Source organism: Meleagris gallopavo, chromosome 5 (assembly GCF_905368555.1).
Source record: "Meleagris gallopavo chromosome 5, MGAL_WU_HG_1.1, whole genome shotgun sequence".
NCBI lineage: Eukaryota > Metazoa > Chordata > Aves > Galliformes > Phasianidae > Meleagris > Meleagris gallopavo.
This window is the reverse complement of record NC_139408.1, coordinates 58,436,224-58,460,122: the sequence shown is the minus strand read 5'-3', so window position 1 is coordinate 58,460,122 and position 23,899 is coordinate 58,436,224. Positions and strand designations below refer to the sequence as shown.

The following is a 23,899-nucleotide window of genomic DNA, read 5'->3' as shown; positions in this document are numbered from 1 at the left end:
GCATCCAGCACTGCCTGTTCCCTTCAGCCCCAACAAAAGCTGTCTGGAGCATTCCTGTTGAAACCTCAGACCAGGAGAAATGATTCTGTGCATCTGTTCTACTTTGCCCCCAGATTTTGTCATGGCTCGTGAACCTGCATCTGGGGAGCGAGAAGTACAAGGCAGGAATTGGCAGGGAGGTACTGAAACGTGGCTCAGAGCCACACACCTACTCCTCCTCCTCTAGGAACTGCTCAGGACTACAAACAGCTTGAGAAGTCATCTGATTTACAATGGCTGGCATTGCTGCAGGGACAGAACTAGGGCTGTGTGGTGGCCGGGGTGGGGAAGTATTACCTTAATTCAGCATTTCCCGTTTCTCTGGTTTTTGCTGTTGGATTTTGATGATGAGTATATGGAGAACAACACAATTAATATTGGCCAGCTCCAAGATGGCAGCCTTTTCTGTGCATTGCCAGCAAGGCTGGAGTTTGCTGAGATGAGTTTTTCTTCTGGGAACAGCCACCCTATCACTGCTCCCCAGTGCGCTCAGCTCACCGGATCACTAACTGCACTTCTGGTGCTTACCTGAAAGAAATAAACACTGCTTTTCTCTCTAGTTGCAGGGCATGGGCATTTCTAGGTTGTGTAGAACACAAAATCACTTGAGTGGGGAAGGGACCCTTAAAGACCATCTGGTCCCAGTCCCCTTCAATGATCAGGGACACCCTCACTGCATCAGGTGCTCAGAGCCCCGTCCAGCCTGAGCTTGGGTGTCTGCAGGAACCACATCATGGGGAGAAGGAAGTCAGTGGGGAGAGATCCATCCACTTGGCTCTTTTTTTGGGTGAGTTAAACTGCACACTGTTGCAGTGGAGAGAAGGGCTTAAGATGGATTTGGGCTTCTGGCAGCCTTGCCTACAGCAGGAAACGTTCTCCAGCCTGACAGCTCTATTTCCAGAGCAATAATCCTGTAAGGTTAGCCATTGCAGTATTCCTGACAAGGGCATTGAGGAGGGGGTCATGATCTTTCAGGTAATCTCTCTGTAGGCCATTTGGTCTCTTGAAAAGAAAGATGAGTATTTTACAGTTAGCCATAGTAACAGCAAGTGTAGGAATCCCAGCAGCTCAGGGATTGGAATGGACCTCACCTAGTCCAGCCCCCAAGATGTGCTGCTGCCATCGGTATCAGCTGGTTTCATCTAGGATGGACAAGGCTTAAACGTGTGCTGAACAAAAGCAGATTGTTTAAATTTGCTGGTTTTGTACAAAACAGAATACTTGTTGGGGAAAGTAATGGTTCTGAGTGACTTTGAAGCCTGCTAGCTGCTGCTGTAGGAATGAATCAGGGCTCTTTTGAAGTGGGTGAGTTCTGTCAATTCATGGGTTGTATTTTGGATTTGCACCCTTAGAATGAGAGAGGCTGCAAACTATGGCTGTATGACAGATCCTACAGAAGTGAGGAGAGAACATGGGCCCTTTTCCTGGGTTTTGTAATTAACCTAGTATATAATAGTTGGGAATTTATTTCACCAATGTGCCTTCCTTTTCCCATCTCTATAATGGGAATAGTGGTGCTGTGTTATGGCAGGTGCTTCAGCATGCCAATGAGAGAGGGAACAAGAACCATAGAACGGCCTGGGTTGCAAAGGCCCACAGTGCTCACCCAGTCCCAACCCCCTGCTGTGTGCAGGTCGCCAACCAGCAGCCCAGGCTGCCCAGAGCCACATCCAGCCTGGCCTTGAATGCCTGCAGGGATGGGGCATCCACAGCCTCCTGGGCAGAGGCCCATTGAGTTGGTGTACCTTTCTAAATCCTGGATCTGACAAAACTGTATATATACAAAGCTGTGTTATCCTCTTTCATTCCCAGTCTCAGCACCATGCAATAGTTTGAGATTCCTAATAAACCAGCAGTATATAAGCAATGGGATAAGCCTGTCTTTACCCGTAGGAGTTATTTTCTTCCATGGACAAAGACGACAGATTCTGTAGCATTGGCCCTTGCTTATTGTATGTTTAAACAACATGTTCTTGGCTGTAATAGGGAGCAGATTCTCTTGAGCAGCACTACGGTTTGAATATTTTCAGGATACTCATCTTCTTGGAGAAGGCATAGTTTGAGCTTCTGAAAGAAGAGCATATGACACACAGTTACAGTGCTGAGCAGTCCTTGCGTGCCCTGTTCAAGGAGTTTCCATCACTTCTTTTGTGAATGACAGAGAAAACTGGAAGCCACCCTTATGCTGGGCTGTGCTGTGGGCTCACAGGAGAACTGGTGGGCTGCCACTTGGCTTTGCTTGGAGGCAGGGCTCTTCCCAAAGCACCCACCCCGTATCAATGCTCAGGATGCAGCACACCCAGAGATGCAGCACTGCTCTGTGCCTCTCTGCTCCCCTGCGCTCCGTGGGTGCTGCAGGAGAGGGCTGAAGTGCTGTGCTGGTTGTGCCAGCTCTGCTGCAGGAATGCTGACACAAACAAAAAGGAGATAACTTGGAAATTCTATTGCTCCGTTGATGTTATTATTGTAGCTAATGGTCTGTCAGCATTTCCATTATAAATCCCCATTTTCAGGGTTTTATAACTCAGCCGTAAAAATTCTCTCCAGGCTGAATTTGGCATGTGTGTTTTCAGCCTGAGAGCACATGTGTCAGGGCTTCTTTTGGTTGTGTATTTTCTTTTCTGAAGAAGAAAAAGGTAGAATTGCATTCACAATTTTTGATATAGAATTGCCAGGGAAAAACAAGCCAACAAAAAATGGGCAATTGGTTACAGATGCTTTCTTTGCACTCATCTGACTCAAAAACTGCTGAGTTATTTCAGCTGTAATGGTGGGTATGTGTAAGGTTAAAATGGTGGATTTAGCACTGTTCCTTTCTTTACGGTGCTGGAATTTGATGAGCAAATGGAAAACAGAGCCCGATACTGCATACACTCGTGGAAATTCATCTGTGTAAACTGAGATCCCAAACCTGCCCCGTGCTGCCCTCATCCAGGCCAGGCTGTCCCAGTGTCAGCACGGTGGGTATGCAAGGAGAATGCTGGTGTCTTTTCCTTTATGCCATCACTTACTTCCCATGGCCCTGTGCTGGTGAGCAGCCCCACAGTCTGCACTGGGCAGTGGTGTTAATGGGGAGCTGCAATGGACATGTGTTCCATAGAGCTCCGAGCCTCAGCTCTGTGCACCGTGTTCACAGAGGGACTGCCCTCTGCCTGCAACTCACCCCAGAGGAGCTTACACAAGGAGGAGTGTGAAGTTTTAGGCTGAAGCACCTGAAAGGAAAAGGTACGAAAGAGGAAGACCAAGATTGTCTGAATTCTTTGCTGTCTGCATGCACTGACTTTTTTTCTGCCCTGTGGTTCTCGATTTATGCCAGAATCACAGAATCACCAAGGTTGGAAAAGACCTTCAAGATCATCCGGTCCAACCGCCCACCCATCACCAATAGTACTCACTAATCCATGTCCCTCAACACAAAATCCAAGCGTTCTTTAAAGAAGAGAAAGTGCTGACTAACATTTGTATGTGATTTCACTCCAGACTCTCATTTCCACAAACTAATTTGCTTCCACATTAATTGCTTACCCCAAGAACTGATTCTGACAGTGGGCTGCAATGAAGTCCATCCACTGACTTATTTTTGGCCTGCAGGGTGCTTTCTGCGTAACATTTTATAGAGCCGTAGGTTCAAGAAGGTTGGAAAAGACCTCTAAGATCATCCAGTCCAACCATCCACCTGCCACCAATATTTCCCCACTACTGTGCAAGGAATTATGGTAGTCCTGTGTACTATGCTGTAACAGCCCTGCCATTATGGTGCTGTGACATTTTATAAGCTCTAGTGTCTAGAAAGCATATAAAGTAATGGTTGTGGAAAAGTATGACCTCAATTGATTTTTTTAATTTTTTTTTTTTGCATTTTATCAGATGTGTGTTTTTTAAGTATTTGATTCTTTAAATTTTTGCTATCCATACTGAATATTTCCATGATGTTTTTAACATCCCATGATATATAACATCCCATCATATCTTAAACATTCCTTTACATCAGTATGAAAGGTCGTGGACTTGGGCTGTTTTTCATTTCACGAACATCTGGGCTTATGAGATTAACAGAACAGTATAGCATTGCCTTCTTTTTGGTCACTTTTATTAATAACTTGTGAATAACACTTGTCTTCTACCATGTGGGTTATACTTCTGTTGGGGCAATTTCCTCAGTATAATAATGGCTGCTGGTTAACCCTTTACTCACAACTGCTGCTGTTACGTGCTTAAAGCATTTCTTTATATGCTCAGAAGGACTGATGTGATTTCTGCTTTAGCAAAACTGTGGAACAAGAATGAGAATCATCCAAAATGTGTGCTGGTAAAGGCTTAACTGACCGTGTGGTGGCTCAGAGGAAACCTTATCACACTCTATAACTGCCTGAAAGGAGGTTGTGGTGATGTGGGGGTCGGCCTCTGCTCCCAGGTAACAGCGATAGCACAGAGGGAACGGCCTCAAGTTGTGCCAGGGGAGGGTCAGGTTGATATTAGGAAACATTTCTTCTTCCGAAGAGCAGTCGGGTGCTGGAACGGGCTGCACAGGGAGGTGGTGGAGTCACTGTCGTGCTGAGCCATGGAGATGTGGCACTGAGGGATGTGGGCATGGTGGGGTGTGCTGGGGTTGGGCTTGGGGATCTCGGAGGTCTTTTTCAACCTGGATGATTCTGTGATTCTATGGGAAAGACCACAACCGGCCCCTGATTTTAAATCAGAACGTGGTTTCCTGCATTGCCTCCTGCTCCGGTTCGTGTAGAACTTGGACAAACTTGTAGAGCATGCATTGCAATTTTTGTACTGAAAAGGTGGGGGAAACTTCCGTAGTTACAGCTATCCTTTAATGGAGTTTATCAGCCTCAAGTATGGAAGAGCTGGTTCTGTACCTGTAGACAGAAACACAGGCTTGGAGAGTAAAAGGCTCCAATATATAGCTCCAAAATAGGTCACCATTCATCAGTCTTTTTAGCCTTCATTTCTTCTCTTTTGTCTGCTTATTTGTATGTTTTGTGAACTGTATTGTCTCTACCACAGCAATTCCATGGATTTTGGCCACAAGGTGGCATCTGATTTCACAATCTTCCTTTGCAATATCACTCTTTTTTTTTCCAGTCTTCATGGACTGTTGCCCAGTTTTCTCACAGCAAATTATAGCCTCCTTTCCTCCTGCCTTAGGGAATGCCTTCAGGAGCACATGCACTATGACTTTCTGTGGCCTTCTGACTCCCATAGCTGGAACTTCCAGCAGTAGCAATGGCCTTGGTGGCACTCTCTGCTCTGTAGCTCCCATCCTCCATCCTTGCAGTGCGTTGCATTTGTTAGGACTGTTGGATGGTCAGTGAGAACTGACACACAGTGGTCTTTCCACCTATGAAATGGTGTGAAGTCCCTTGTTAAGAAAGCTGGTGTTGGGCTGGGCTCCTGCCTCCAGAAAAATACCCTACAATTTCTTAATTTTCACTGAACTTTCTAAAGGTAGGGATAACGTTTCCTTCTTTCTGCTTCTGGGTATCTCCCACGTGTCTGCATTTGGGGGATGAAAAACACTTGGAGGGCCAGCAAGAAGCCTAGCAAGCTCTGTTTTGCAGCAACTAACTATAGCACCTGTGTTCCTGACTCATCAAAGGAAGCAATTCTAGAAGGTGCCAAGTGTACTTTAAGTGTTTTAAATAACAATCCAGCTGCTGGGGAATGGAGCCTCAGCAGCAGCGCATATCCAGATGATCCTACAGCCCACCACAAACATCTGTGGAGACTCTTTGCAGATTAGAGACCACAGGGTAAGGACCTCTGTCAGCCAGGATGGGACAGAGACCACCTAGGAATGTGAGGTGTGGGTGGGTACTGGGCAAGCATACAGTGAATGGCAGACTAGGCAGCAGGGAGTTCAGCTTCGTTACTGCTGAACTGATGGATCGAGAAAAATGGGAGAATTATCTTTCATAGAGTCTTTTAGTCTGGAGAACACCTTCAAGATCATCGAGTCCGACTATCAACTTGACTTACTGAGTGCCATCTCCCTTAGTGCCATGTCTACACAGTACTTAAATAGCCCCAGGGATGGGGACTCCAGCATTGCCCCAGGCCACCCATTCCAGTGCCACCACCCTCTTCATGAAGAAATTCTTCTTAGTGTCCAACCTAAACTAAAGTCCCTGAGCAACTTGAGCCTGTTTCCTTGAGTGACAAAGGCTGAAGCAGTGAAAATAATTTCTTAGCAAGAAGTTTGGTGAAGAGTGCAACAATTAGTCTCTATGCTAATGAGGCTGATAGTTGGATGATTTTTGTATCTAGCAAATAGCAAAGTCTGGCTGGATCTTGGTGTTCAGAGATGAAGGCTGAGCTCTTCACAATGCTTTCCTCAGCAGTGGGATACACTGTTAAGATCTCTCTCCTCCTATAGAGGAGATGCACCAGCTCAGGTCAGCCATGTGTGGCTGATATTGGCAAGTTTGGATGACTGTGGAGAGCACAAACAAGCCATAAAGGAACGCGGAACATTATTTTAATAGATGCTATGTTAACTTAAATAAGTGGCTCCTTCTGTAGCTACATCCCCTAGCATCTCAGTCTTATTTGCATGCCTATAGCATTTCTGGTAACCAAAAAGGGTTTGCTGTCTTGTTTTTTCACATGAAGAACTGGAATGTGGAGAAATTGTGTCTGGAATGACAACACTTTTAAAATATATAATTCTCAGTAATAACTTAAGATTCCATTAAAAAACAGATCCTTGAAGGACCTGTGTGCAAGCAGTTTGCCCAGGATCACACTGCAGCTGTGTAGCAGAGCAGACAGGTGAGGCTTGGCTTCCCTACGTCCGTCGGCACTCTGGTCAGCAGGATGCCTTCCTCTGCATGGAGGCAGACAGCAAGTCTTCACTAAATCGATGTGCAATACAGTGCTTCCATGAATGGTTTCCGTTGGGGACTGATAGGGCTGAAGGCTGTCCCGCTTTCTGCAGGTATTGCTGGAACCAGAAGAGATGTCTGTAGAGTAACTTCACACACTGCCCTTCTCTCTGAGCCTCCCTTCAGCCCTCTGTGTTTGAAAGGACAAGGAAAAGCTGCTCGAGGCAGGATTTGCTCTTGTGCTGAGCAGCTCGGTGGTGCATGTTGGTGAAGCATGTTCTGCCTCCCAGGGCACTTGACATAAAAGAACTCTTCTGAGTGAGTACCAAAGAGCTGACTTTCAAACAGCTCATAGCTAACCTGGAGAATACTCCAGCTAACTATTTAATTTTAAATTGTTCAATTTTAAATCCTCTTACCAAGAGGGACTGTATTTATGTTTTTTATTGAGAAGCTTCAAAGTCTTTCTTTCCAGATCTCGAGGAAGGCAGTTCTCAGGAGCTAAGGGCAGCTCTCCACGGATGCTTTCATTTTCAGCTTTTCATGTCTGTTTAAATGCATTGTGACATTCTTTTCTTTATGAATTGATAGCCATTGGCAATGGCCAGTAGGAAAAAGAGCCATTTTGTGCTTATCCATCCCCTTAGAGAGAGAGGAGATGTATTTTTCTAATATACACTCCATGCAAGTGCGTCTGTTGCATCTCTCATCTAAATATCTCCAAGTCTTCTGCAAATTGTAATGCAATCAGTGTGTTGCATGATGAGACAGTGAGAAGAATAAGGGGCAATAAGAGACCAACTCCTACGTCTTTTACAAACCCAGAGACAAGCATATATTTGTCTCCTGCTGAACAATGAGAAGTCTCTGTTGTATTATGATCAACCTGAAACCAGAAATGGAACTACAGTTTATATGTACTCCTGTTTTTCTGCTAATGTGCTCAAAATGGGGACAATTTGGCAAATATGCTTCAGTAGAACTGGAGTCTTCAAGTAAAAAAAACCTTCCCCTGTCAAAATAGGAGAGTAAGTAGAGAAGGATATTATTCCTCTTTTGGTCTCTTGCATGGCTCATTGGAAACTGTCTCTTCTGTGACTCTCCAGTGTAAAATGGGGAAAAAAAATAATATACTCTGGTCTCACTTCTGTGTTTCAATCCCAAACCCCAACTTCCTTCCATGTCAACTACCTTCTTTGCTCCCTTTGATGTACCACTGTGCGATTCAGTGGGATCTGAACTGCATATGTGTACTTTGTTGTCTCACCTGCTCTTGTTTTGACATTTCTTCATGGGCAAACACAGACAAGTAGCACTTCAGAAAGGCTCAGGAAGCTCAGTTCCCATCTGGCCAAAAATTCAAAGAACTTGTGACCCACCCTAATCACATCCACATGATGAAATAGGAAGCCATTCCATGCCGTTCAACGTTTCGATAGGTCATCTGGGATGGACAGTGGGGAAGATGCTTTAGAGTACTTTTTCCATTTATAACACTAATCTACATTGTCTGACCTTTGGCAAAATGATTTAGTTTGTGGTACGGCCCAGGCTGCAATGTGGGCCAAGGCCTTTGAGATCCTTGGACAGAAAGTCCTACCTCTGTGAAATGCTATCATTGTGATTTTGTTGGATATGTGTATCTGTCTGGAACAGGTTGCCCAGGGAAGTTGTGGATGCCCCATCCCTGCAGGCATTCAAGGCCAGGTTGGATGTGGCTCTGGGCAGCCAGGGCTGCTGGTTGGCGACCTGCACACAGCAGGGGGTTGGAACTGGATGATCATTGTGGGCCTTTGCAACCCAGGCCATTCTATGTGTATGCTTACAAGTATGGGGGCAAGACAACTGAGAAAATAAATCAAGAAATCTGGAAAAATTTCAGTAAGTACTTAGTTCTCTTACTTTGAAGATTGTAAATCTCAGAGTCCATATTAGGGAAAATATTTTTCTGCATGATGTCACTTTTCAGACTATGCTTAGTGCCCCTTCTCTCCCCATGTGAAAAATACTGAGATTGATGTAAGAGACTGCCTATGAGTATGTCCACCCTCAGCTCTTTATAGGGGCTAGGAGGTTGGGGGTGGAGGAAAAGTATGTCACAGTGAGCCCAGTGTTGATCACAGAATCATAGGATCACAGAATGGTTTGAGTAGGAAGGGACCCTTCAAGGCCCTCTGGTCCCATTCCCTGCAGTGCACAGGGACACCCACAGCTCCATCAATGCTCACAGCCCATCCCCTGACCATGGCTGTCTGCAGGGATGGGGCAGCACCACCTCTCTGGGCAAACTGTGCTGTGCTTCACTGCCCTTGTAGTAAGAAACTTTTTTCTTATATCCTCTCTAAATCTCCCCTTTTTCAGTTGGAAACCATTTCCCCCTGCCCTACAGGCTGCACTAGTCCTACACTGCTGATCCATGAGATTCAGTGTGGAAAATTCAGGGTCCAGAGGAGAGCCACAAAGATGATCAGAGGCTGCAGCACCTCCCCTACAAAGACAGGCTGAGGGAGCTGCGCTTGTTCAGCCTGGAGAAAAGAAGGCTGCAGGGTGACCTCAGTGCAGCCTTCAGTACCTAAAGGGAGCCTACAGACAGGAGGGGAGTCAGCTCTTGGAAAGGGGAGATGGTTTGAAGTTGAGGGAGGGCAGATTTCAGTTGGATGTGAGGGGGAAGTTGTTTGCTGTGAGAGTGGTGAGGTGCTGGAACAGCTGCCCAGAGAGGCTGTGGATGCCCCGTCCATCCCTGGAGGTGTTCAAGGCCAGGTTGGATGGGGCCCTGGGCAGCCTGGGCTGCTGTGAGATGTGGAGGTTGGTGGCCCTGTCTGTGGTAGGGGGTTGGAGCTTCGTGATCCTTGAGGTCCCTTCCAACCCGGGCCATTCTGTGATTCTGTGAAAAATAAGGTGGTAAGAGGAGCCCAGCAGCACCTCAGCATTTCCTCTGTTCCCACCCGGAGCTCCAGAAGGCCTGAACTGCAGACTTTGCTTTGCGGCTGCCACAGCGCTGAAGGGCAGCGCCCGGAGCGGCCCTGTTCCTGTCGCAGTGTTGAGGCTCCCGCACCTGCGCGGCCCGTGGGTTTCCATCGGCCGCGCTGTGGGAGCGGCTTCCTTCCCCCAGCAGCGGGGTGAGTCCCGGAGCGAAGCGGGGAGCGGGGCTGACAAAGAGCCGAGTTTTCTCCCGGGGATAAATGAGTGAACCCATCGCTGCAGACACGGCGCTGGCGGATTTCGGTGCAATTAGCTCCGCAAATACCAAGACATGCAGTCTGCAACCAGACTAAAAGGTCTCCTAAACAATTAGGGGACCGCGGCCCCGTGGACCCCTGTCATGCACATTAATGTCACCGGCCTTAGCAAAGGCTACGCGTGCTTTGATGCCGGGGGAATCCAGCGTTTGACGACCCCATAAACTTCATACTGGTTTTGGTCCCAATCCCACGATTCGGTGGCGTTTTATTTACTGCGCCTCATAACGTTTAGTCCATAAACAAACAGGGGCTGGGGAGAAGGGCCAGTGTGAGCTTAATTACCTCAACTCTGCCTCCTCTTTTGTTATGTGCATCATGGATACTTGGCAGCATTAACATTCCTGGAATTGTATCTGCCGTCCTTTGTAAAAGGATTGAATGCTACGCATTAGTTCGGGCTCGTGGGGCATTTGTGTCTCCAACAACAGCTTAATTATGGACATTGTTTACTAATCAGTATTAAATTGACAGACTATGAGGGCTAATCTGGAGATTAACACAATAGCTTGTTTTCATTTTGTCCTTCTAGCAGTTTATTGAATGCGAGATTTAAAACAAGACCCTCTTGTGAGCCTTACCTTCCGCACCGCAGCTGTGTGACCGCGGCCAGACCCGTATATTTGTTTTTTGCGATGTAGAGTCAGAGCAAACACTTGGCTTGCTATAGAACCCACGAAGCCCACGCTGTCTTGCTGCTGCTGAACGTGAAGGCGACAGGAGTTGAGCTTCGGTAGGATCAGCAGCTCTCACATCTCCAGGCTGCATTTAAGCCTTCTGTTTGCTCTGTCCCAAGAGCTATACGGAGTATCATCTCTCAAACACCAACAGAGCCCAGGCCCCGGGTAGTAATCTGTGTGGGGAGAAGATCTGATGTCACTCTGCAGAGTTATTCAGTGAAAGCTGTGTGTGTTTCTGGGACATCTGTTTTGCCCATACAAGATGTTAAACTCCCCAGCAGATTTATTTTGCCTGTGCAAGAATTCCATTGTTGGCCATGAAAGCAGCCCAGGAGCTGGATGTCCGTTCTGCATGGGCAGGTGCCCGTTTGGTTATGAGAAATAGGAGGGGTCATTTAGTGAAGAAAAGACACAGTGTGGGTCTGCCATGTGGTGTGTGTCTGTCTGTCTTGGGCACCTCAGTACAGAAAGGACATGGAGGTGCTGCAGCAGGGCCAAAGAAGGGCAACAAGGCTGGGGAAGGGCTTGGAGAACATGGCCTATGAGGAGAGACAGAAGGAACTGGGGCTGTTCGGTCTGGGGAAAAGGAGGCTGAGGGGAGACATTATTGCTCTCTGCCAATATCTGCAGGGTGATTGCAGCAGAGCGGGGTTGGTCTCTTCTCACTGGTGACAGGATGAGGGGAAATGGCCTCAAGTTGCATCAGAGGAGGTTTAGGTTGGATATCAGGAAAAGTTTCTTTACAGAAAAGGTTGTTAAGCATTGGAACGGGCTGCCCAGGGAGGTGGTTGAGTCACCATCCCTGGATGTGCTTAAAAACCATTTGGATGTGGTGCTCAGGGCCATGATTTAGGGGTGGGCTGTTAGAGGTAGGGTAGGATGGTCTTGTTGTGGTTGGACTCGATGATCTTTAAGGGTTTTTCCAACCTGAGCAATTCTATGATTCTGCAGTGCTGGTGGTTTGCAGCAATGACAGAGATCCCGGCGCATCGTGTCTCCCACATCTTCACATCTGTATTCAACTCCAATTTTTCAGGCTCCTGGCAGCACCATGGGGTTTGTAGTCTGACAAGCCATGCCTGCTGATGGATGGCTTCATTGATCAGACTAATCAGAATGCACTTAGTAATAACTAGATAATAGATTTTTGCTTTCTTTCTTTCTGAGTGATTCGGAATAGGAAGTGATGCTGCAGTGCACTTGGCAGCAACAGCGACTTTGGGAGAGCGGGTGAAACAGCTAGAAACATTAGGATGTACCTCAAGTGCTGTGTTCAGCTAGAAAGACATTGAGGCCCTGCAGTTTGTGCAGTGGGGAACAGAGCTGTGAAGGCTCTGGAGCACACGTCTGAGGGAGCCGAGGTGGGTCAGTGTGGAGAAGGGGCTGAGGGGAGACTTTCTAGCCCTCCACAATTGCCTGAAAGGAAGTGGTGACGAGGTGTGGGTAGGCCTCTGCAGCTGGTTAACAGTGATAGGACAGAGGGAATGGCCTCAAGTTGTGCCAGGGGAGAGTCAGGTTGGGTATTAGGAAACATTTCTTCTCCAAAGGACTGATGCTGCAGTGGCACAGCTGCCCAGGAGTGGTGGGGTCACCTGGAGGTGTTCCACAATGTGGGGATGTGGCACTGAGGGGTGTGGGCAGTGGGCACGGTGGGGTGGGCTGGGGTTGGGCGTCTCAGAGGTCTTTTCCAACATGAATTATTCTACGATTCTGTGTGGAAAGAGCTGTTACTATCCTCTGTCCCAGCCATGGCTGATCTCATACATGAGTTTTAATGACTGTGTGGCCCTTCAAATTTATTCTATGGAGAAGCAGCCTTTCTTAGGCAAGAAAAGATGGCAAGCATTGCTGCACTGAAATGCACAGCAGAATATCTTCAATGGTCTTCTGGTCCATGCACACCTCATGCTGGAAGTAATTAGTACAAAACCCTAATCTTTTTTTGCATCCGAGCCACGCGGTATAATCCAGCCTTTCAGAAGGATAAGTCAGTATTTGTGAGCTCACTTGGATTTAATGTAAACAATAAAGGGCTAATTCAATAAAATGGCTTTGACCCATCAAAATCCACTCTCAGGAGCTGTACTATAGGCTGGGAGCCCACAAGGAGCATTGTGTGTGTAGCAATCTTCAGACCTGCCTGTCTGCAGAACAGCTGACAGTGCAGATGTGTCTGCCCTAAGAAGAGACGGTTGTTAGAGATTGTTTCTACTTTGCTTTTTGGGGCTGTCTGCCTTCTTTCTTAAAGAATTTGTGAAGTGTGATATGAGAGCTTTTCTGATTTATTCTGTTAGAAAAAGTGAAGAAAAGGGAAAGGAACAATATAAACAGGAGGGGGAACGGCTGTTTGTGAGGGTGGATGGTGATAGGACGAGGGGGAATGGTTTTAAACAGCCAGGGGAGGTTTGGGTTGGATATGAGGAGGAAGTTTTTCAGCCAGAGGGTGGTGAGGCACTGGAACAGGTTGCCCAAGGAGGCTGTGGATGCCCCATCCCTGCAGGCATTCAAGGCCAGGCTGGATGTGGCTCTGGGCAGCCTGGGCTGCTGGTTGGCGACCTGCACACAGCAGGGGTTGGAACTGGATGAGCACTGTGGGCCTTTGCAACCCAGGCCATGCTGTGATTCTATGAAAGGAGAGGAAGAAGGAAGGAAAGGAAAAAAAAACAAAGACAATTAGCTGGGATAATGAAATTAATTGTTGTTTTTCACTTTTTATGTGCTAATGATCTTTAGAGCAGTGTACCTTTCAGGAAACTTTGAGGATCCTTACTGATTTATTATCTTTAAAAACAAAATGAGAAGAAAGCTATTGGAAATGAAGGCATCCAAGAGCAGCTGTTGGCTCCTGAAAGCTGAACCTAAAAGCTTCCAAACTTTTCAGTTTGCCGACCCTGAAAAGTTGCCCAGGGAGGTGCGGAATGTGCATGGTGAGGTGGAGCTTGTGGAAATGGGCTGCTAGCTGCTGATGCCTTTAGATTCTGTTGGTCACAAATTCAATATGATGTAAATAATTGGTAGACTGTAAGAAAAGTCTTTATGAAACTAGAAGAGTGTTACTTGTGAGCAGCTGCTCTCTACTGCTTATTGTTCTTTGGATTGTTCTTTGCTGTTGAAGGAGCGGAGTTTTACGTACCATAGAACCATAGGGTGGCCTGGGTTGAAAAGGACCATAATGCTCATCCAGTCCATATATGCTTTGTATATGTGAATCCATGTCTGTAAACCATGTATTTTAACTACTGTGCACAAAGGTTAATGGCTCTTGGTCTGCTTCTTAGCAATGACTCGTATGTAAGTTATTTTTAAGCAGTGGTCTTGAAGGGGTGAGCATCAATATGTTTCCATGGGGCTCTTGGGAAGCTGATGAAGTTTGTGAGTTCAGCCTATAAAGCAAAATCTGTTGTATCAGACCACATCAATCAGATCACTTCACACTCCGACTTTGCAAGAGCATCTTTATTTGTTTTAAAGAAGTAGCCCTGCCTGCACACAGGCTCTTGGGGTGGAAGGGAGCTCTGATCACCCACTGGCATCCTCCTGTTTCCAAAGGCGGTGCTCTCTGGAAGCCAGGTTAAAGCATTCTGTTAGAACCGTACCTGTTAAGGAGAACTAAGGCAGCCACATCCTTAGCTGAGGTGGTCCAATACTTGATAATGCTTATGACAAGGAAATTACCTCTTAGTTTAGAGCTGAATCCATATGGCTCCACCCCATCCAGCTGCAGGATTGTGATATACTTCTGTTAAATTGAAAAGTTCCTGGCTGTCGGCTCTCTCCTCATTGCAGCCATCTCTTTAGCTTCATACAGTGATATCTGAGTATTTCTGTAGTCCTTCTTTGAATACTTGGAGGATATTCCAACCTCCTTCAAAGCACAACAGACCTTACTGGTTACTCCAATAGAAGTCTCACCTCTTCTTTCTATCCATCACAGACAGAGGCTTGAAACCAGTTGTCTCAACCTGATGATAACTAGGAGCCCGAACAGCCACATTTCTGCTCACTTAGAAGTTTGGAAGCATTCGGACGTGTATTTCCATGTGACCTCTGACCACCTAACAGGTAAGTGTCCTTGCAAAGGAACAAGTCCTTTCTGTTTTATCCTTCTGTCTTTACAGAAGGAGATTAATCACTGACTTTAACCTTCAGATTGAGTGACTTACCCCAGGTTTCAACTATATCTGTATTACTTATTGATATGAAAAAAGAAAAAAGGGTCTCTAACACCTCCTTATTATTTCAACACAGAGGTTTTTAGGCTTGGTATCTCCCAGACCACAACACTTAAATTACCTTTAGATGCTGTCCTGTATACTGAGTTTAAGACATTGTTATCCTCAACTACTCTTCATGACTTTAATGTACATTGCTTTTCCCAAGCTCTGTGAGAAGTGTAGATTGTGTAACTGCTCATCTGCCAGATTAAATTAGGATGTGTGTCCACAGCATTTTTAGTCTCTCATTCAGAACTGCCTTAGTATCACGTTGTCCTCTGCTCTTTCTGCTCCCTCCTTCCCATACACTTTAGTAGTCATCAGGCTTTGGGATGAGACAGCTTGGGGAAGGTAAAAACATTGATAATTACTCTTTTTCTTAGGGTTAAGATGCAATCACATTAGGCTTCTTCTATTAATTAGAGAGAGATCTCTAGAAGGTGGTTCAGACTATCTACATCATGATGTTCCTCCTCTTGGAAGGAACTGAAGATGTGATACAATTGAGCTGATGGAGCACCTTGCCCTTCTACTGAAAGAGGTAATTCTGCACCCCCTACTGTACAGTCAGGCCTGCCTTTAAGCAGTTAAATAGCTGTCTTGTCTAACAGCACTCTTAATTCCTTGAAGAAGCTCACCATACACGCACAGAAGCATAAGACATAGCACAGGATGAAAAAGCCAGGAGGGTGAGCCAGCCTTTTTGCTGACAGTTTGCTGTGAGATTGGCTTAGAGGTACCACATAAGCATGCCCTGAAATTTCCTGATCAGTCTGGCTGCATTAGGAATGGCATCTCTTACTGGCCAAGCTGTGGTTTGATAATCTGCAGCAAAGTAGTAGTGAGGTATCCTTAGGCTAGATAATGCCTTGAATTGTAGTGCTGTTTGCTAATCAAATCTTGTCCAATTAGAGATTACACACACATTTAGGCATTCCTATCACGATTATCTCATTTTTAGCCTCCCAGGACACAGCTAGTTTGAAGACTCCCATCTTCTCTTCCAAGAGGCTGTTAACCCTCTGTGTAAAACTGAAACTCTCTTCCCTGTAATAGCTTCAATGTTCAACAAAACCAAGTTTCCCCTCTTTCACTGTGTGCTTACCTAGCTAAACTTTCACTTACTGTTCCAAGCCAGGAAAACTTGCTTGAAAAGTTTTCTGAAAAGGTCATTTAAAAATCCTTTCCTGCAGCCTGTCAAGAGCTCCAGAGTGGTGCCTGGTCTGATGTCATGGATGTCAACATGGGCTGTAACTGAAGTCCTTCCTGAGCTTGGAATCGTTCCACGTTTGTCCAACGATGTTGCTTTCATTCCTGGAAAATGATAAGCTTTTCTGTTATCTTTCTTTTGTCTCTTGCAGATTGTCTCAATCAGATTCCTTCATGGCATTCTCAGGCAGGACTGTCCGTCAGCTCTGACATCTTGAGGACTGTCTTTGACCTCTGAAATCGGTCTGCTTTGAGGCAGTAGTAATTCTCAGTGTGTTCCTCCACCTAATTCTTGCAAGGCTCTTCCCATGTTTACAATATCAAGTACAACTGAACACACTCAGGGTGAAGATTTAATGCTCCCTCCTTTCTCTGTGACATTTTCACTCATTTTTTCATTCTCTGACCCTGCTTTTTCATGAGATTCCTCTGGGAGTCTGTGAGAGTTCCAGGGCAGTAATTTGAACCTGCCTATTGAGGAAAGGTGTTTCTCTACCAACTTCCTCCTTCACCTGAACTGTTAGTTTGTACCTCATAGAGGCAAAAAGATGGCTTTTTTGAGGGAGGAACAGAGATTTGTCACATCCAATGTAGTGCTGAAAACCCGCTGCCCATCTTCATCGCTGATGGGAAACTGCACTACTGTGGAAAGGCAGTACTGACAGCATATCCTTAAAGCTGATGCTAACCACATGAGAATTTTAAAAACCGCCATAGAAACCCTAGAAGACCCTGAGAATGTGGCCTGCACAGTCTCCTCGTGAGATACTGAAGGCAGCAATATCATGGAGCTCAGCCTGCTGCCAGGACTCCTTCATTGTGATTATTAGCGTGCTCACTATTAGGATCCAGAGTTAATAACCTTGTTGCTAGTGGACAGGTCCATCTGTCTTTGTTTTCTGCTCTTCTCAAAGCTGTATTTGTACCCAGATGAAGTCAAACCTGTTTAGATTACAACTGATGACAGAGATGGAAATAGCCATCAGGCCTTGGGTTGGGCTTCCCTACCGTAGCTCCACCTCGTGCTTCAGGAAAGGAAGCATTCAGAGAGGAAAGTAACTGGCCTGCATTAATTAGAGACTTCTCCTCTGCTTTGCCCAGTGACAGGCTGTCAGGCAGTAATTACAACGCATCAGTAACCCCCAACTTTTCTCTGCTGTTGCTGCTTGGTGAGCTAATGAGGGAGAGCGCGCTGTACAGAGCGGTTTGACGTTGCACAGAGGATCCATTACTTCACTTTCTAAAAATGGAATTCCAGCTGTAAGGTTGGGCTTTACGATGATGATGTTGCTTTCTGTTCCCAAGGCACTCTGTGAATTGCCTTCTCCTGGGGCTCAGCAGTAGGTATGTATGCTGCGTTGCACTAATACACGCTGCAGCACTTGCTTGTCTTTGCTTCAGAGCGGAAGGAGGATTGTTCCCATTCTGTTGTGTGTGCTGATGACCTGCTCCACCTCATTAGCTCAGCAGTGCTGGTTGGTGCACTGGGAAGGATGATCCTGAAAGATCCACCCATCTGAAAGGGATGAAGAGAGGCAGCCCAGACAAGGCTGCCAGCTCTGCTTCCTCCATGGGAACCACTTTGGCAGGGGTGAAGGAAATGCAGGGATGCAAAGGGGCAGTGAGTTCCTGTCCCTCTTGTAGGCACTCAGTGTGATGGGTGAGATCATTCCAGCCCAGGATTTTTAAATCACACACATGCATATAATAGTAAACAATACACATTAAATAACACAAGTGCATATAATACTGGATGTGTTCAAGAAATGTCTAGATGTTGTACTAAGGGAGATGGCCTAGTGGGGAGCTGTTGGTGGTAGGTGGACGGTTGGTCTGGATGATCTTGGGGGTCTTTTGCAGCCTTGGTGATTCTATGGTTCTAAACCATATTCAGTAATCAACAGTTCAGGTCCTGATTTGAATTAAGTAGACCTCAGCTGGGGAGCTGACCTTACTGTCTCTGTGACATTTACAAATGCCAGCTGCTGGGTTATTTTAGATGTTTTCTCAAGAACTCGATGTGCACAGAGATCCTATGACCAGCCCCCTCAAGGAGGCATATGTGAAGTGTTTTCCCCTTTAGTTTTGTAGAATAACGAGTTTAAAAGACTTTTGATTCTTAAAACCAGTCCTTTATAGCTGGATGAAAAAAAAACAAAACAACAGTCAATTAAACTACAACTCTGATCTAACCCAGCTCTCAAAAGCTGGTATTTGAATAGGGTGTTATTTCAGTTCCAGGCACTTTAGCAAATTTTACCAGATACTTGGGTTTGAACATCATATATCATGTGTCTTCTGACACCGGTGAGGTTTTAGTACATACTCAAAGGCTCTAAAATATTTTGCTGAAAAGGGATGTTACAAAGTATGTCCTCAAATTAAAAATACTTGTAGTTCCTAAAAACCTCAGTTGTCTCAGCCTCTTTGGCCAGGATCTGCTGGAATTAATTTGGGCTGACTTGGTATCATAAGAATATGGGACAGACACACATTTGGGTATAGATCCAGAGCACCGACTTTCAGGGTGAATTTCTCCTGTGTAAAGCAGTTGTTGAGACCTCAAAAAAAGAGATTTGAATGGAGAATGCTGTTGGCATAGTGATAACTATCAAACTGAATGGCATTTTGGAAAGAACAACACTTGATAACAGCTGTGTTTGCCTTAAACATTTTTAGAGTTCAGTTCAGAGCAGTTCTGTACCATATATGTAGAATTTTTATGCAGAATTTGCATACAGAAAGCATGGAATGCTCTTTACTGGGTAAATTATTTGCTTCTGCTATTTATTACACTCCCTCCTTCCCCTGGGCACACGTGGCTGCAAGGATTTGAGTTAGTTGAGAAAACAGGTGTGCCTAGTCAGAAGAGCAAAATGCCTGTATTCAAGGGAAAAGTAAGATTTCTGTTTCAAACGAGATGCATAATGCAGTCCTCCCTTTGGGTCCATCTAAACTGACCTTTTGGCAAGAGCAAATTAAGGCATAGATACCATGGCCCGTATTTACCTCATCCAACAGAGATGCTTCAACTCTATCCCTATTAGGCAAAAGATTTACGTGCAGTCTTAAGCCATTCCTCTGGGTGGTACTTCAGGTCATCTATACATGGACTCTCTTCATAGGGACCAGGAGGGAACTTAGGTGATAAAGGTGAACCAGTCCAGCAGCTCACTTGAATCGGAAGGGGCAGTTCTGCTCCTCTTCCTTATGCACCTAAATGGGTCCATTCCTTCTGTTGCAGCCCCTCATGCTTGCCTGACTGCGTGGTAGAAGCTGAACCAACTCACCAGAAAGAAGAGGGGTAAAATTAACTCATTTCTTTTTCAGTTGGAACTAATCTTTTCCCACAGGTGGAGTGAATTGCACTGAGGGAGTAAATGGTCAATTCCCTCAGTCAGAGCTCATCTCAGAAGATTGTCTGACCAGTTTCCCAGAAGGCCAAAGATCTCAGCACAGTATTGCACACCCTGCAAATCCTGCCTTGTGTTATAGCTGGATGTGGATTTGGAAATGGAAGAATTGTGGACGTGCAGCTTTCTTGGAAGTTCTGATAGTGAAGATGCAATGAGTAACAATAGATACCACGACTGATTTTGGCATTTTTGCTTTTCTAGTCATGTATTTATTTCTGAGTCTTTAGGATGGAGGCTTTTTCATTCCTAAGTCTTTGTGCAAATTACTAATAGTTCAGCAGGAGATTTTCTTATAATCCAGCAAGGATGGTGAATGGTGGAAGCAGAAAGACACAGTTCTGCTATGACTGTGCCTTCTGTGTAGGATCTATATCCAGGTTTTAAATCCTGGTCATTGCTTATAGCTGTCTCGGGCTTCTGGTCTGTGGTCCTTGTGGCATTTGGTCTTCAGTGACTGGAAAGGCTGCCATTCCCCACTGCCCACCCAACCTCTCAGCTGCAGTCAGGGCTCCACAAGAGAAGCATGGGTGATGTGGTTTAGCTAATAGTATTGGCACTCCACTGTAAGAAAGAAGAAGATAATCTGAGTGAAACTGCGAGAAAGCAGGAGGGTTTAAAACCCCCAAAAACAGTCAGCAAAAGGCAAAGAAAATCCATGCAGAACCATGGCAACTTCTCCCTGTGCCCACTGCCACCACAATCAGAAGAGCAGAAAGCAGACATAGCACCTCTCTTCAGAACAAGAATTTTACGCTTTATAAAACCTGTTATGCTTATATTAAAACTAGTTCAGACTGTTAAAATAGTGTGAAGCAAGTGGAAAGCATCAGGAAATCTTGAACCAAACATTCACGATGGTTACCCTGCAGGTCGTTGTTGAAGTCTAAACCAGGGAGATTCAGTCCATCTTATTTACTTATGGAAGACTGAAGAGTCTTCCTCCATGGCACTGAAAGAAGAGTCCTAGGTAGCAGCAGGCACTACTTAGGGTCTAATGTCCCTAGGGCTGAGATGTTCTCTGTTCCATATGGCTGAGCAGTAATTAGATTTCATTTGTGGATCAAGAGTAAACTGGCACAGGTTGCCCAGAGGTGGTTGATGCCCCATCCCTACAGACATCCAAGGTGAGGCTGGATCAGGCCCTGGGCAGCCTGATGGAGCTGTGGTGACCCTGTGCACTGCAGGGGAGTTGGACTGGGTGGCCTTTAAAGGTCTCTTCCAACTCTAAGGATTCTATGATTCTATCTTCCATATTCTTTGTTTGTATGTAACCTATAAAAAGCTTCATTGTCCTAAGGGAAAGATTCTGGGCTAAGGAGGAGCTGTGCCACTTTGGAAACATCTTTTTTTAATTTTTGTTCGGGCTAAAATCAGCGTTCATCTCTCAAGGCTGCATTACACATCGAGGGAGGCAGGCTGTATTCCCATGGTTTGAAAGGGACAGAGTGTCTGTGGGATGAGCCCTCCCTGCTCCGTGTCCCCTTGTGCTTCCCAAGTGCTCGGCATTCCATACAAATTACAGTCCTTTGTGGTACAGAATACTGTGCTATTTTAACGGATTGGAGGGGTGGTGGTGTGGGGGGAATATAATAGGTTGAGAAGTATTTTCTTACTATGTTAGATGGTTTGTTTAGGCTCCCATCCTGCAACAAGGGCCAAAGGCATGGACCTCAGCAGCCCTGTGGGATTCTGTGAATACAAGAGGTCTTCTCTACTGTCACACCCTTAAGTATCACTTCATGTGCAAATTCTGCTGTCAGCTGCTGCTTCTTGGTATAGTTAAACTGAACAGTGAAAGAGAAAGGAGCTATCAGGCATAAATCCCATAATACCCATAGACAACTGAGTCGCTGAGCAATAGACAGACAGGTGCTAGTGTTCGTTTCAGGTGGGGGAATGATTCTTAAACCTGGAATCCGATAGGAGACGTGAAAAGAACAGGCAAGGCAATAGCTTCCTTGATGAAAGCCATGGAAGTTTACATTAGGGAGACAATAAGCAAATTATTGACTTGGAGAATCCCATTTTCAGGAGGCTGTGAAAAGTGTTGAGAGAAGGTCCGGAAGATCAAAAGGAGGCAAAAACTTTTAACAGATCTTCCTTGAGGATGAGAACGTGGCAGCAGGAGACTTGTTAGAGCCTTTTAGGGTGACAGCATGGAGAGGAGAGGGACATGTATACTCTATAAGGTAATCTAAAGACTTGGGCCCTCCCGGCTTAAAGCAAAAAGAGCTGAGAGCTGGCAGCAAGAATCACTAAGCCCTGGGGAGCTACTAAACAGCTGCATCACATATATTGTTTTTAAAATTTGTTTTCTCAGAATAGTTTGGTTATAATATCTGTCCAGATTCTGTAGATCCAGGCTGCTTGCACTGACAGCAGTAGAAAACAAACAGCATCCCTGGAGCAAAGTATTTTTAGTTAGAACATGAGTCTGTACACAAAAAACTGTGGATCAGAAATTATTTTTCTAACTTAAAAATCTGCTTTTCATCAACATCTAGCATTTCAAAATTGCAGTGAACTCTCACAGCCTCTCCTACGACTCATCCATCCACCCTCATTGACAGCACGTCCACCCATGTCTCCATCCACACCAAACCAGCAGAAGTCACACATTTAAGTATGTGTGCAGGTGAGCAACCTTGCTTAGTGCCAAAGGTGCAATAGGAAAGCACTGCATGGGTGGATCTCAGGCACCTGTCAACAATAAATGTCAGTAACAGTTTATCAGGAGTTGTCGGTTTAACAGCTGTAGTGGCAATGTTGGCTCACGGTATGTTGGAGCTGAAGGCTGTCCTTCTCAGTAGGCAGTGAAGAATCATCGAATCACAGAGTGGTTGGGTTGGAAAGGACCTCAAAGATCATCTGGCTCAAACCCCCTTCTGGTGGCAGGGTCACCCATCACTGAATCAGGCACCAGCTCAGGCTGCCCAGAGCCCCATCCGTGGCACCGGGCACCTCCAGGGATGGGGCACCCACAGTCCTCTGGGCAGCAGTGCCAGGGCCTCAGTGCCCTCTCAGTGAAAAATTTCCCCCTGGATGTCTAATCTAAACCTCCCCTTGAGAAAACTCAGAACATCCGTGTGCTCTGAGCTATATCTCAGCAGTGGCTCTTCCAGCACCAACTCAAGAGGCCAACTGATGCACATGCTCGTCTGGTCAAGCACAGAGAGCTTCCATGTGGCTCCCTGTGTTTAGGCACAGTGAGGGGACAGAGCCAGGATGTCAGAATACAGGGGATGCTTTAGTCAAAAGTTGAGAAACTGTGGCTTGCAAGCATCTCCCCATGGTCTGCACAAGTTGTGTAGCTCTTTTCACCTGCTAAGCTACAGACACAGGTAACTTTCAAGTCATGATTCTGCAGACTCCCTTCACCCTCCTGGTATGAGTAGAGACAGTGACAGCTCGTGTAAATATAACATGGAAAAGGGGCTGCTTTCTTTAAAGGTGTGTCTCATATCTGAGAATCCCCACTAATAACGCCTAGCAGGCAAGGAGGAGGAAAGTACCAGGAGCAACATGAGTACGGCCCTGCATCCTGAAGGTGTTCTTTTAAAGAAGGTTGGCTTTTCTGAGGAGCTGTATGGGTTAGGAGGCAGTAAAGGATTACTTTCTGTAGGGCTCAGCCATATTGCTCAGATAGCTGGCAAGAAAACACGCTCTCAGAGTTGCTTCTGTTGGACCTGACAGGAACTGCATCACTGACTTCAGTGGGATCTAGCTCAGGCCCTTATCTGTTAAAGAAATAACAGGGACGTGAATGTTTTCCCTCCTGTCTCCCTGCTTTGGGCTCTTCTGCCCACCACAGTGTTCCTGCTTTCCCAGGCCGGCTGACTTGACTGCAGCAGCGTGTGCCTCTGACCCAGGGAGCTCTGCAGAGGGGAGAAAGTGTTGTGCTGCAGCTTTGTGCTCAGGCAGCTCCTCCGATTATGAAGGCAATAGCCTCAAAGAATCTAAGGAATCACAGATATTCTGGGGGAAAAGAATCTGTTGGCTGAAAGTGGCTGCTTAAAAAAGGAAAAGAATGAACCGGCATCTTGATTCAACACGTCTGTTATATCAATCATTTACTCTGAGTGGGCAGCAAAGATATGATCTAAGAGAGGTGCGGGATTCTTAGTTCCTGTTAGAAGCTGAGCGTGCCTTTGGTGTGAAATCAGAATGTTTTTATATTGGCTTGGTCACCAAACATTTTTTATCAGCTCATTTCAATGGTAATGTGGCAAAAAGGGTGGAGCTGGTCATTATGTTTCAGACTATATGCAT

The 23,899-nt window shown here is 45.8% G+C and overlaps 1 long non-coding RNA gene across 1 annotated transcript in view; it reads left to right on the top strand.

Moving 5' to 3' along the window:
- Positions 1–23,899, top strand: part of LOC116216707 (uncharacterized) — a 146,235-nt gene that overhangs the window by 23,729 nt on the left and 98,607 nt on the right. Inside the window, exon 3 of the long non-coding RNA XR_014883838.1 lies at positions 14,726–14,853. This is a non-coding gene — a long non-coding RNA (uncharacterized LOC116216707). The remainder of the gene's footprint in view (positions 1–14,725; positions 14,854–23,899) is intronic.